General features: G+C 42.5%; 1 protein-coding gene across 7 annotated transcripts in view; it reads right to left on the bottom strand.

Moving 5' to 3' along the window:
• ZBTB20 (zinc finger and BTB domain containing 20) overlaps nucleotides 1-15,526 on the bottom strand; it is a 503,536-nt gene that overhangs the window by 187,573 nt on the left and 300,437 nt on the right. For all 7 annotated transcript variants that reach the window (XM_042031786.1, XM_042031783.1, XM_042031788.1 and 4 more), the window contains one exon: nucleotides 369-469. The gene's annotated coding sequence lies outside the window, so the exon portion shown is untranslated. The remainder of the gene's footprint in view (nucleotides 1-368; nucleotides 470-15,526) is intronic.

Genomic DNA, 15,526 nt, shown 5'->3' with positions numbered 1-15,526 from the left:
AAATCTCATTTTGCTCTCTAATACACAGCATGTGACTTCAGGATTGGTATTTTCAATGCTGAACCGAATTATACGAGTGATGAATGCTACTCTAGGCAAAAAGAAAGACTAATAGCAGAAGATTCTTTGCCATGCTAACTCTAACTAAATTTCAATCCCAACCTTCTCAAATGAATTAACCTCTTTACCAAACTCGCAGGTACAGACAGATACTGTGGGAATCAGCCATGTAACTCTTCCAATTGGACACAGTGAGTAAAGTATTGCCAAAGGCTTTTCGGCTGTGACTCAACAGGTGGTTTGGCACCAAGATTTCTACCTGTTTGTGGTTTTCATCTCTGATTTCAAGACAGAAAATGAGATTATACCTTTCAATGCTGCATCTCAAGCAGGCTGTACGTAGAGCAAGGTTTCATTCCAACCAAATCTCTCTCTCTCTTGCAAAGCTGAGGAAAACTGCCAACCACTGCTGCTCTTGACATCAACATGCGACGCAGATGTCAGGAAAGGGAATAGAAAAGGGAGAGAAGAAAAAAGGAAAATAAAACTGTAAGTTTTACATAAACAAGAAACTGTACTTAATGACTACATCTGAGGAAAACAAAATAAAAAGTACTGGCTTTAGTATAAGGAAAAAAATAAACAAAACCTTGGAACAGTTTAATCTAAGAGGTTGGGGGGGGAGTTTGTTTTATTTTTTGGGTTTTGTTTTTTTTTTTTTTTAGTTTATTTGATACACAGAATTTTTGTTTACATTTAGTTCCAGGAGATAAAATACCTTTACATCTTTACATGATAAACTTGAAGGGACAACATAAAAGAAACAAATCTATCATAGCATCAAAATTAACTACTGCATTACTCAGAGAAGAGTCTAAGCACCTTTAACAAACACCCTGAAAAGCAGCCAAAGCACTCACAACATATGTTCTTCCCTGCAAATAGCCCAGGGTGCAAGAGGTGGGTTTCATTTTTCAGTTTTTAAAGCCTTCTGCATAGGCCTAACTCTGCCTTTGTTGAAGGTGGTGTTAACACACACTGAATGCAGAAGGAACTGAATGTGGGTAACTGCATACTTTGAAAAATCACACCCAATATGTTCGACTGATGCCATCGTTTCCCGAGGACAAGTGTAGGTGTCATAGGTTAGCAAGCGTAGTCCCGGAAGGGACGTCCTTGCTAAGGGGTGCTTACAGTTTCCTCTGGGAACTGACAGAACCTATCAGCTGGCCAGTTTGAATATGGACAATTCTCTAAGCCACTTAAAGTTGTGATCACCTCTGTGATCCACATTTAAGAATAGGCAAACTCCCCCTCCAAGCTCTCTCTCGTTTCCGGCGCTGGGACAAGTGGCTGCGGGCCCCGTGTGGGGGCCGGCGGGCCCGGCCAGGCCCTGCTTGGGCCAGGCCGGGCCGGGCCATGGCCATCCTGGAGCCATGGACCTGTTCCAGCCATAGAACCCCCCCCACTGCCTTGCCGTGGGCAGCCGGAGCGGCTCGGCTCTCCCCCCTCTCCACTGCGATAAGAAAAATTCAACATTCCAGCTGCAAAGCTGCAAGGCCGAGGTGAGAGTAACCCTTTTATTGCTATGAAGAGCTGAAAACCTGAGGGAAGAGAGAGAGGAGATGCTTAAAGCTGAAATTCTGTTGTGAAGCTATGATATATCAGAGTATCCTGTTGTAATTTCATGAAGATATGGGGGGTGGAGTGTTCAACTCGTGAGCAAAAGCACCTGCGCTGAGATAGGCAGATGCTGACGCAGCTGTAATTTCATGAGAAGTTTGGACAGGGAGAGATGAACCAGATGAGGACTTTTGCTCCAAATGGGAAAGGAGAAAACCTCAGTTCCTAGAGATGCTCCCAGAGATAGTCCTAACGATGAAGATGATGAAGACCCTTTGCTCCCAGGGAAGGAGAAGGGCCTCTGTTTTTGTTTCTGAACGGCTCAACCTTAAAATTGTACCCCAGAAAACTTCAAGAGTGGACCCTCGAAAGCAGTTGCGGGAAAAGCTGCAAGTCGGGGGAAAGGACTCACACGCAGGCAGAGAGACTCCTCTTCCTAAATGGACTGAACAATATTTGGAAGTGGGTGGCTGTCTCGTTGTGATAATGTTTTCATAGCATGAGCAAGAAGAGACTTCTCTTTCTAAATGGACTGAACAAGGTTATTATGGAAGTGGTAAACAGACTGAACATCTTAAGGGTTGTCTTTTCACATTGTCAGTGGGAGAAGGGAGGAAGGTGGGGGGAGGAGGAGAGTTCTGAAGGTGGTATAATTTTTTTTCCTTCTTCTTTTAGGTCTGTTAATAAACTTCTTTATATTCTTTCAAGTTTGGTGCCTGTTTTGCATTTCTCCTAACTCTTATCTCACAGCAGATAAACAGTAATGAGTATTTTGGACCAAACCACTACACTAAATTGGTGTTTCCGCCCGGTTACAAACCGAACCCGCGACAGTAGGCTACGGAATACTACAAATAATAGAGAGCAGTCATCTAAAGCAAGCTTCCCAGAACCAAGGAAGCATATTTCAATACTGTTTCACAGATAATTGGGGATGCACATCTTCAAAATAGTAGTCAAGAGTAGGTAAAGACTGTCTAGAGATGCTTACTCTACTCAGTGACAGAAGTCTCAATGCCTTTTCATAAAATAAGGGTTCTTCAAAGCAACTCTCAACAACCATTAAGAGAACAGTCAGTGAATCTATGCTTTTCGGATTAAAGCAAGAAAATGAAAGTCAGTACTTCTCCACAGACATAGATGTAATGAGAATGACTTTAATACATCAGCATTTGAGACATCCAAATGGGCCCACATTCACTAGTGCACAGAAAAGTGGAACCCTAATGACCAGCAAGAACTTTGCTTTGCCCTGGTAAAATCCTTTCAGGATACATTAATTTGCCTATGGAAAATGAGACCCTCATAATTAAAATGTATTAAATCATCTATACTAAGAAAGACTGAGCTGAAGAGAAAATGGAAGTATCTTATCATGATGATATAATCACTTGAGGGAAAGGGGCCCCAAAATGTTCTATTCCTGAGTTAGAAGAATCAGCCAAATGGGTCTTTCTTCCTCATGAGAAGGTCTTTCCACAAAAATACACTTCTCAGATAACCAAACTAGAATTTTTTTCTTCAACTACCTGGAAAAGGAGGGGGAAAAAAAGAGTAAAGAGTATTTTAGAACCAGCAGTTGGCAAATATTAATTTGACTTTTCTTGGGTAAAACAGTTATTCCACAAGAAAATTTTCATTTCAAGAAAAAAGAATTTCCACTGAAAAATCATTCTGATGAAAAACGCCTGGCCACAGCTACAAAGGCTAACACCACTGGCCTCAGCCAGGGGAAGGTCAATGCCAAGGCCAGTGGACTGGATCTGCCACAGTCCTCTTGCAGAATCATGGGCACAGTGCATCCATTCGCCGTGATGTTCCTTCTGCTCCAGCTTTTCTGCCTACATAGACCCTCCCCTCTCCAGGGCAGGAACTGTCTCTCACTGTACTTTGTGCACAGCCTGCTGCAACACGTGTTTTTGATGGCTTTCAGCACTACAGCAGCAACAGTGTCTTTTCCTCCTACAGCAGCTACTCCCCAATATCAAGATGAGGAGAAAAACGTGACCTATGGCTGCAACACACTGCTAATCAAACACCATTGTATAGCATGGGGATGTGGGGGGGATGCCTTTTCATCACAGAACTAATCAGAGTTTATACACACAAAATCAGTAAACTGTAGACTTCAGACTTGTGATTTGTGTTCCAAGCTGCCAGAAATAAGGCAGGAAAGAGGGGTGGGGAAGGGGGGTAGGGGGGAAGTAGCTCCTGTGTTCATAATGAAAGAAGAGAGATGACTGGACTAAGAGCAGATGAGGTTACAAGGCAACAGCAGTGCCATGAGTTGTTTGGGCTTAAAGCCAGATGTCGTGTATTTCCTTTGATTGTTTCTAAATAATTAATGGTATTAATTTAATCATGTGACCCACCCACCCCCCTTTTAGTATTTGGCTCTGTGCACTAACACTAAATATAAAGGAGGAAAACGGTACTGTCTATAGCATACTGAATATTGATGCTATGTGTTTGGACTGCAGCAACAGCTGATACTCATATCCCTGAGACTCTGTATTGCACAGCACTCACACAGTGTTTGCATGAAGGAGATGGGAGTAGTATCCTTTATACTCCATCCATAAACCAACTCAACTATGGCATATGGACACTGCATGTCTGAAGTAGTAAAAGAGAGGGTACATCGCTCCCTCTCCGCCCACACTAAGATGAACCTGCCACTACTATTTCACGTAACATTTTCTGGCAAGCTCCCAGTTTTCAGTCATGCTGGTTTACTTGAAAGAAACACTCAGAGGAGACTCTGCTTGTCTTGCTGTTCGAACAAACAAAATAATCACGCATCTTGAGTTAATGGCCCAAAGCTTAATGAAGATCATAGGAAAGAGGCTGCCTGTGAAGGGAGCGTTCCCTTCTGACTTAGCCACATAAGCCACTGCTGTTGGCAAAAGGAAATGGATTATGAGGATAATAAGTAACCCAGAGCTCTGGTCTAGACAAGCCTTTGCTTGGTACAGTAGCAGTAAGTGCACAGAGAGAACAGCAACAACCAGCAGTAAAAATTTCATTTCCCCACAATTTTCTACCCCAGGGCAGCAGCAGCATCAGCAGGAGGACCCGCGTTTCTTTCTCATGGGAATATTTGGGCTGAGTACTAGGACCGCTGGAATCTAACAGCGGAATTCCTGAACAAAGAAAGGCTAGTGAAAGCAGATCCCTACATGCATGATTCTATGATATGCACTCAGGAGAAACGTCTGCCTACCCTCCTGTATACTACAGTGTACTTTCAGCTCCCCTTGTCAAGTCTCCGGTCCCACCCATCTTACCTACCTTTTTTCCCTACCACATTCTCACTTATCTTGAATCCTGTGGTACCCACCACAGAATCAGAATCATAGAATTGTCTGAATTGGAAGGGACTTTTAAAGGTCACCTAGTCCAACCCTCCTGCAAGGGGCAGGGACCTCTCTCTTCAACCAGATCAGCTTGCTCAGAGCTCTGTCCAACCTAACCTTGAATACTTCCAGGAATGGGGCACACACCACCTCTCTCGGCAACCTGTTTCAGCGCTTTCACCATCAGATAGTATTAAATGGGGCAGCTGGGAGGTAATGGAGAAAGAAATCTGACAGCTTGGAGCAGACCCTTGTTTTGTCCAGTAATGCCCCAGACTTCTGGAGGTAAGGACAAAGTGATATCACAGATGTCAAAAGAAGTTTCCAAAAGTCTGCATAAAGCTAATCTCACCAAAGCATACCTGTGGGGAGTCAGAGAGGGCTTGGTCAAGTCTCATTTCTTAGATTTTATCCATGGCTCCCTAGCTGGATGTCATTCTGCAGCTAAACTATCAGATCAAGACTGGCAGTGGTGCATTCTATAGTTACATTTCGTCAGTCAACGGAAGTGAAAACCAAAGAATTCTCCACTAGAAAGCCTGATCCTAATCTTCAAGGACTTGACCCTAAGATTAGCCCAGCTGGTTAGAGCACAGTGCTAATAATGCCAAGACTGTGGGTTTAGGCCCTGTATGGGCCATTCACTTAAAAGTTGGACTCGATGATCCTTGTGGGTCCCTCCCAACTCAGAATATTCTGTACCTTCCGACTTGTCAGTCAAGGCCTAGCAATCCTAAGGCATATTCCTTCACCACCAACCCACCACAGGTTCATAGGAAGAAGTCTGTCTCATTACATAAAGATCATATGAGAAGTACACCTGAGTCCTTCAGCTGGGACTGGAGCAGCACCAAAACCAGCTCTGGCCCTGCACACTGCAGAGAACATCACCTGGAGGGAGCATCACCACTGCCAAATCACAGCACGAGGCACTGCAGACAGGGTGGCAGAGTGCCACGGGTACCAGAGCTCAGGCTGTGGGGCTCTTTGGCAAGAAAGGAGCAGGATAAATACCACACTGCCTGGGCTGGGAAGAAAACATCTCTCCCTCTCCTATTAGTGCTTCTCTAACATGGTTATAAGGTTGAATAAAATTATGGGCTTATTGCTCATGGAAACATGTAAATGGAGAAAATACTAAATCATACCAGTTAAACAAGATGAGGAAGAGTAACATACAGCCCAACTTCAAGTGACTCCTTCAGTTCCTACCAGCTACCTACAGTAGAGTGGCAACACTTACACAAGCAAAAAGCCCATCAGGAATACCCAATGCCAGAGTCCTCCCCCTTGGAAGTCATTCACAGAAAATGGGCTCTGCAGCTTTGAACTGGAACAAGAGGAAACTGCTTCTAGACAGGAATGACCACAGAAATGACTACACATTTTGCAAGGTAGAAACACTGCAAATAGACAAAAATACAGCTGAACAGTCACAGCACTTTATAAGCAGCCCCTGTACCCAACTGCTTGGTTTTCAGGATTTTGGGAGGTTGTGGTAGAGCGAGAAGACAGCATTTTTTCTATGGCGACAAGGATCTCTGAAAGTGTCTACATGTCAGCCTTGGCCGAGAATGTATCCTTTGTTCCTTCTTCTGCATTATTTCCCTTTAATGATAGCCTTGCAGTGAATCCCATTTGCGAGCTGCTCAAATAAATGCAAATTTTATCTTGTAAGCAATACCCTCCAAAATATAACTACCACTGAAAATAAAAATTTGAAGAGCTAAAAGGCACTGGGTCTTCCCTAGCGCCCCCATCTCCCCAGTGCACTGAACTGCTTGCCATTATTATATATGGAGTACCAGGCAGGGTACTTGCTATTATAAATATGTACTGTATTGAAATATATAGCCCAAGTCCCCAGGGCCCAACATTCTAATTAGAACTACAGTTGTGCAAATAACTGATTTATTTGGCTAGCTGACCAAACTGAGAATCTTGGAAAGGAAAAAAAAACCCACAAACAAAAATCACCTATGTGTTTAATGAAATGGGTTTGTTTTTTTGTTTTTTTTTGTTTGCGTTCAATATATTTCAATTAAAATTGACTAAGTTTCAAAACAAAACCAGAAACCTTGTTTAGAAATACCAAAACAAAATCTTCTAGCTTTCCAAAATTTTTAATTTTATTCTTAGTTTATTTTTTTTTTGCATAATTTTGGCTAACCCATATCTGAGGTGAGCAGCTTTCAGCAAATGAAACATTTAACTCAACAGTTCTACCCAGATTTAAATCTAAGGGCTGAATTGTGAGTCAAGCAGCTCTTGACTTAATGAAAGAACAGGGAAGCAGAGGATCTGCATTATCTTCTTGGGTCAGCCCCTATCTTTGCACCCAAGGTGAGTTATTATTTAATTTTTCTATGGTTGTCTCTCTGTCCACACTTTGTCTCTGCAGTCTCTGAGCTTGTTGGGGTTACATGCACCTCCTACAGCATGTCTGTACAGCGCCTAAAACAACAGACTGCTCATCTCAACTGGGGCTTATATGATCTACTAAAATATAAATAACTCCTCAACTGCAGTCAAATCTCTTTTTAATGCCAATAGTTTCACTTGCATATATTTAGCAGCCCATCATGGAAACATCAGCTTCTTTTTTAATTAATTACTTATTAATAGATGTAAAATATGAACGGACAGCAAGCCTAGATTTTTCCTGCTTCATCAATTTCAGCACTCAAAGAAAGCATCTCGTTTACAGCTACCAGGAACCAACAGGGACATGTAATGAATGAAGCCTGAAACCCAAGATCCCCTCAGCACTTTTGTACCCCCATTATTTGGGGACAAATCCTCTCCTCCCTCCAGGGAAGGAAGACTAGCTGGATTGAAAGAGCTGGAAAAAGTGGAAAGTCGCACAGGCAACCTTCAAATTCCCTGTGCAGGGCTTTAGGCACACAATTGTCACCAGCAGGAATGGGAAATGCAAGAGAGGTGGAAACAGCCTGTGGGACTGCAGGGAAAAGGTCTGCCTGCCTCTCTTTTGAGGACCCCATGCATCTCATAAGGCCAGCTTACCTAGCTGAAAGACAACTGAAGCTTGTTGGAAAATAAACACCACACAAACAGAAAGGACTGCAACACTATGAACTCTTCAACTTCCACGTAGAGCACTTGGGGCTGGGGGTGGGGAGGCTTCTCAGAACATACATGGCTGTCACTGACAATAAAGTCAGTCACGTTTTTAAAACACTGGGGATGGAATTCAAATGTGCCCCATTATGTCTTGAGATGTACTCCCTGGGTACAAAAGGTGCGTGGGTTACGCTAAGCTCGTGTGTTCCTTTGCTGAGACTGTGAAAGGCAGCGCAAAGTGCAGACTGAGAAGGAAGGAACTGTGGAGCACATGGGGCCATAATTCCCACCCATAGGGGCCTGATCATGGGTGCCCCCAGCGTCCTGGAGTCCCATGGCAGCTTTAGCCTCATGCTAGTTTTCTCCATCCCTGAGACTGCTGCCCAGCTCCAGGAGACCCCACTGCTCTTTCCCAGCCCTGTGGCTGCACCTCAGCCACGGCTCCTGTGAGAGGCTGTGAGAGGGAACAGCCCGAGCCAGGTGTGCCAAGCAGTCCTGCTCTGGACACGGGCAGCACTTGCAGTTGGCCATTCCCCTCAACACACACGTGCCCCCACACCACGCTAAAGGAGCAATTACTATAATTAAAAATAAATCGTCCTCCCTGTCCTTTGACTGTACTTATTGGCCATTGCTGCCATCTAGCCAGACGCATCTCCAGCATTCACAGAAGCCTTGAGCCTGTTTATTTTCTCACTGCTGCTCAGCCTGAAGCAGGGACAAATGCATTCCTTGTTACTCACTGCGTCTGCAGAGACATTTGCAAACTTTCACAAGGTTTTCCTTTTTTTCCAACAGGTGACAAAATACTCTATAACTGCAGGTGCTCTGGGACACAAACAGGAAAATGGAGATCAGATGCAGCTGTAGTTGGAGTAAGGGAAAAATCAAGATAAAGGCAGCAGACGAGAGAGTGCTAAAACAAGCAAAGAAATGATTGAGAAATGGTAGTTAGCTATTTTTGTTGCTAGCTTACTCTTGCAAGGTAGCTGTAACACAATAATTTTGTCTATTTTGTTATCATGCAAATTTTTGCAGGTGCTACCAAGGGAAGTTTGTTGAAAAAAAGTTTCTGAACATTATTGGAAAAGGATGAAGAAGTTGTCGACTCAAGCTAGCACTGAAGGATGTGCTGGAGGTCACAGATGAGGAGCACTGGCTGGTGTTACTGGACTTGCAAAGTAGGAATGATAAGGAAGTGTTTTCAGAGAACTTCTAAGTTCAGATTTATTTGTCTAAGAATTTGGTCCCAAAATTCAGTCAGGAAAACATTCATAATGTGGGGGGCTGACTTTGCCCCATCCCTTCATCTCCTTTTGGTATGTATGGCATGAAATAGGTTCCAAAAAATAGTATGCTAAGGAGACTTAGAAACTGAAAGATTCAGACAGAGTTTCATAGCCTGATTTCTGTCCACAGTTCAGCTCTAAAAAACCAATGCAAACTTCCAGACACTGTGGCCTTTCACTTCTCTAGACAACCTGGTTTCAGAGCCATATCCAGCAACATAATAAGCAAAAGATGAAGCACAATGAGTAAAGAGAAAATAAACATGGCTGTATCATAAAATACAGTGATTGTTCTCTAGCTATAATGTTCCAACCAAACAAAAAAGGGAAGGAGGATATCAATAAACATCTGTGAATTCAAATTTATTTTACTGTACTTCCCATTCCACCAGAGAAATGAAGAAAATTTTGCATTTTGCTTCCCTGTTTTTTTTAACTCTGAAAAGGGAGGTTTCATGGATAATCCAGAGTAATATTCAGCTGTGAATCCAATTTATGCAGTGGGATGGGATTAAAAATGGAACAGAAGGTCTGGATTCTGAACCTGCTGTAACAGTTTTGATTTGAATAGAACCCAAGTCTTGAAATGGCTTGTTTTCCACTTCTGGTTTGGAGCTGGTTGAAATACTGCCACAGTAGCACTTCCTGTAATATTTTAGTCCAATATCCTCATTATTTGGAACTGAACTCTAAAGATTTTGGCACCATGAAATCCAAACAAAACTCTGTTCCTGACTCAACTGGCCCAGAAGTCAACCCAGGCTTAATCTGGTTCTGGGTCCAAATCCAGCTTCAGCCCATTTCCATTGTTACATAGATTATGCCATAATACCACCTCTAGCCTCAGGATTTATGATGCCTCCTCACAGGATGCATATTTGTGTGTAAATACATAAATCACATCAGATAAACAAAGCAGACATGCCAGAAAACAGGAGGGAAGGGAAGAGGAGAGATACCTACCGAGCAGTTTGTCTCTAAAGTGCTGCCAGTTGTGAAAGGACTCGTCGTGCTCATATCCCCTCATTCAGACTCTTACAGACACGCTAAGAGCGTGACGGCTGGCAGGCAGTGCATTTAAGTGCTGTTACTGAGGCCCCCAAATATTGACAGAGTGCCAGACTCTGAGAAACTATTGATGTATGCAGCCGGCCGCTGCTCCAGACACCTCTCAGACAGAGTCTTTAAATGTCACAGATTAATGAATTTTCATGAAATGGAGAATGAGAGAAAGAATTAAGAAAAAAAAAAAAAAAAAAAAAAAACCCATAGCACCAACATGAAAGCATCTTTTATCCCCACACAAAATTCTGCCCTCAAGCCTCAAGATTCCTAATAGATTATAACAGATTGTAAGTCGGCATGAGATACGGGATGGAGGAGGTTAGACCCTCTGGATCATGCAGAGCATCCCCAAACAAAGCCAATATGCGAGGCGTTGATTTAAAAAAACGAGAGTCAAGGACCACTCAGACCTCTGTTTCATTTTAACCTAAACCACAAGTTACAAAGCTTAAGGGGTAGAGCTGGTTAAATATTTTTTTTTATCTGAGGTAAAAATGGTGCCAAACTGAAAAATTCAGCTGTTGACTTTGAACAACCCTAACTTTAGAGACATTGAGATAGACAGATGTACTTGGATCCTCTCTCAGTATTTGATCTTGTGCTTGATCTTACTCAAGAAATTGCCAAAGTTATGATAGAACATTTTTATGCCATCAGATAAACCAAGTATGCTGATTATTTCTCTTTTTTCATTTATATCAGGAACTCAAATATGTATGCAAGAACTTCAAATATCATTAAAATGTAATAATGCAAAATGCAGTTGGAGTGTAAATGACAAATCTATGCATAACACATCACTTAAAGAGGAAGGAAGTGAAGGGATGATGCAGATGATGTATGCAGAGGTAAAAATGGGTCATTTATACCCAACCATGTTAAAGATACAGCTTCAGTGAGTCCCTCTGCACAGAGCCACTTGGAAGTGGGGCTCCATGAGCCATTTTTTCCCCTCTTTCCCCAGGCACAGATTCCTGCAAGGCTCTACTGCCCCCACTGCCCCTGGGATGTCCCACAGGATTCGTCTTCAATGCAATGACAGGAAGTGGGGTGAGCACCAACACACCCAGCTCCTTGCTGGCTGCCTCCTTCCCCCTCAGAAGCACAGCTGTCTGACACCATTGACTGGGAAATGGAAGCTGGTGCCACCACAACAGCCAGGCCTATTGCAGGAAAATCCAGGGAAGCTGAGAGCACCCTGACGAGCAAAAGGAGTGCTCTAAGAAAAGCCAAGCAGCAAGACCCTGTGGTGTTCCACTCCATTGGAACAAGTCAAGAGGAGGGCCATGAAGATGCTCAGAGGGCTGGAGCACTTCTACGATGGCAGACTGAGAGAGCTGGGGTTGTTCAGCCTGGAGAAAAGAAAGCTCTGTGGAGACCTTAGAGCAGCCTTCCAGTACCTAAATGGGGCTGACCAAAACGTGGTGAGGGACTTTTTACAAGGGCATAAAGTGATAGGACAAAGGTTAATGGACTTAAGTTGAGAGAGCACAGATTTAAATTGGATATAAGGAAGAATTCTCTATGATGAGGCTGGTAATGCACTGGCACAGTTTGCCCAGAGATGGTGTGGATACTCCATCCCTGAAGGAGTTCATGGTTGGATGGGGCTTTGAGCAACCTGATCCAGTAGAAAGTGTCCCTGCCTATGGCAAGAGTGTTGGAATTAGGTGATCTAAAGATCCCTTCAAACCCAAGCCATTCTATGATTCTGTGATTATCATTGCAGAAGTGTCAATATTCTTCACTGAAAACTGTTCTCCTAAGTTCCCTCTGTCTCTGGCCACACGAGGCTTTGCTCTCCACAGCATCTATAAAATCTTACTATAAGAACAGGGACTAACATGTGCAGTGTTCAAGAGGTGCTTGTTTTCAGATCATCTTATCAGTCAGATTATTTGTGGCAACCTTTGCCAAAGCAAAAAAGAAAAAAAAGTTTTTTTCTATAAACAAAGCTACATTTCTGTGTGTGAAGCCAAGTGGAAACAACCACAACAACTCCAATGGCAACCTCCAGCTCGTGATGACAGAGGAATCTTTGGTTTTCCAAAGCCAATTCACTTCTGTAGGTTGGCACACCTGGTAATTAACTGTATCAGGGACTACAACAGCCATTTGTGTTAGCCACTCTTGTCACCACCCAAAGCATGTCCTCCCTCCCACCACAGACCCCACAATCACCAGAGTTGCAGCAGGGTCTCCAACACCATTATCCATTACCTGCAGCTCTACAAATGGTCTGGATGAAGTAGCAAGTAGCCATCTTTTCCCAAAAGCCAGAGAGAAGACAGAGCATATGTGTGTGTAGGAGGGGATGACACAAATGACTTATTAAGTACAGGAGAAGGCAAAATGTCAAAGCCTTTTTATTCTGAGAACAATTTCTATACAAACAAAGCAAAAGAAAATCAATATAGATTTTCACACAGAGAACTATTTTACACATCATTGCAAACTTACTTTAAAGCACTCACTACTTTTTCTTAAGGACTTGTAAAGAGCCTGTCTAATGTTACTGCCTATTCTGGTCTGTTATTTCTCCTCACATAACCCTTTTCCTTTCTCCTTTCTTCCTATCTCTTTTTAAAAACTAATAACTGAGGAGCCATCACAAAACACTAACCCAGCATTTCATTCATTCCAGTATCACATCTTCAGCAAAGGCCAGCACTGATTAAACTGAAGGAAGATGTAAAAAACATCAGCATTGCCCTGCTACAAAAGCCTTCACATACCTCAGCAGAGATCAGCTTCAGTATGAAGACTGAAGTTGAGCGTTGGTTGGGATGATCCCTGAAGCACACAGAGAGGCCCAAGTGCCCAAGCTGTGAAGTTGCTATGAACTTATGCAAAAGCCTTCTCCCCCGTTTTCTTTTGCAAATACTAGAATACCTAATAAGCCTTGTCCCTGTTCCCTATGCATGCCAACATGTGAACAGCCGTTCCAGTTCCATAAACTCTGCACCATCTCAAAGACTGGGATAGCAGAGGTAGGCAAAAATTTAGAACTGAAAGTACTCATGATTGCACAAAATATATCATAGAACAGAAAAAAGTAGAATATAATATGCACAGAAAAGAGCAGTTGCAAAGTAATGAATAGGAACAAATGTGTTACAGAATTAAAATTATTAGGTCTTAAGGAGACCTTGGAAGTTCCTAAGTTCAACCTCCCTCACCAGGTTTAGGATAGTACCACAGGCCATCTTCCTTTGTCTCATCTTTTCTCTTTGATTGTCACCATAAACTTTCCATCAATTAGTTAATTTCTGGTAGTAACTTCTGATTGTCTACCTTCAGTCTTTTTCTTTCCTGTCCTCAGTGTGCATGTCTGTGCATACATCACAGATCACAACCAGCTTACACCCCCCTCCTTGTTAAAAGTCCTACCTCTTCTGCTGACTTACTGCACTCTTAATCAAAAGGGCAGGAGGAAGCCGCCAGGATTCATTCTTCCCCCCCTCTCCTCCTCTCTCCCTCCCTTTTTTCAAATGGCACAAATGTCAAACTTTCTAAAAGGATGTTTGGCATAGCTGAGTTCAGTCATGTAACGTACAAAGTCGGTATGATCAAAAGGTTGCGGGACTGCCCACTGCTAAAGAAGAGTGGGAAAAAAGGAAACGGGGATCTTTTCTAAAGTGTGAAAGAATGCATGAGACAACTGTTGCCACTGGAAACACCATGTCTATTAGCAGCAGCGGTGGGTCTGAAACACGACAACCTAGGTCCAGAGTCCAGATTCTGTGCAAAACAGGGCTGTTTTGATCTAATTTTCTGCCCGTGAAGAAACAGGGACAGACACAGCTATGGAACCGAAGAATTTTTTTTTTTTTTTTCTGTGTGCTTTGCATCATTTTATGGAAAATAACTGAATCTATGTGGAAATAACAGCAGTTAGTTTTGTAGTCAAAGTTGCTGAAACTAATCAGGTGGAACACAGATTCGCATATCAAAAATATATTGTCTCTCTGGTATTTTTATACTTCTACCTTTCACCACAGTATTTTCATTCTTATTCTACCCACTCCTGAAAAGGAGAGCAAATTATTCCTCCCTTCTACATATCTAAGATTGTTATGATTTTGTAAGGCAACTGGTTTGCAATTGTGGAGCACTTCACAATTGCATGCTCGCATCTTCCTCTACATTTCTGATGCAACTCTGCTGTTTTTTTTCATCTGTTTATTTGCTCCACTTTGCTGAGCCCTTGTGAAAATGTTTGCATCTCCTTACCCAACACCAACATTAGAGAACAGTCCAGTTATGCCACTGGCTCCTGCAACACGTCTGCACCACAGTGGCATGAAAATTGGTCATTTCTGACTGGTCAGAATATTCAGCACGAACAATCTCTCCACTAACTCAGATGGAGTTTCCTTGCCAGAAGATAACCCCAAAAATGTAGACGAAAAAGCTCATTGTCAATATCCATTTAATAGAAAAATCTTAATTATAGATAGCTTTCAGTCCCAGAACAGTCGACGGGAACTTGAGATTAATTCCCCTTATGACAAAGTATGTGAACAATAACCAGAATTTGTAATCAATACCCAGAGGAGAGAGCATCCAAATTGTAACGGGGATTTGGGATTCATTCCCAGAGGGCATAATATATGATTTGGAACAGGTAGACTGGGATTAATTTTTGATTATGAAATATTTGAACAGCAATTTTCAACTTTTAATGAACAGAGGATGTGGACACCACAATTAATATAATTTCTAAGTCTCTTCATCATATTTCAGGAGACAGATGATAGATCACAAACAGCTGCTCGGGTCATACACAAGTTAATGTGGGAGTGCCACCTAAAGGAAAGTGCACTAGGATGGGACTCTGGAGAAAGGCAGGCAAAGACCAGAGTTGCACTTTCCCCATTTCTAATAAAACTGCTTATTACGAAGTCTGCATTAGAAGTAATTATTCCATGTTTGCTGACTTTACATGGATAATTGTAAGTCAGAAAACATCAGTATGGGAACATGGCTTTTCTCTTACACAGGGAAAAAATATAAAGGTGTTCACAGGAGAAATAATTCTCACTCTGAAGGAAAATTTCAAAACAGGAGTGTACAAGGTAAAATATATAGAACCTCACCATATCCTGGGGG

This window comes from Corvus kubaryi, unplaced genomic scaffold (assembly GCF_017639235.1).
Source record: "Corvus kubaryi isolate FWS band 111438036 unplaced genomic scaffold, C.kubaryi_AGA036_p1.0 37341, whole genome shotgun sequence".
Taxonomy (NCBI): Eukaryota; Metazoa; Chordata; class Aves; order Passeriformes; family Corvidae; genus Corvus; species Corvus kubaryi.
The sequence above is the reverse complement of the archived record's forward strand: the minus strand, read 5'-3'. Positions and strand labels throughout refer to the sequence as shown.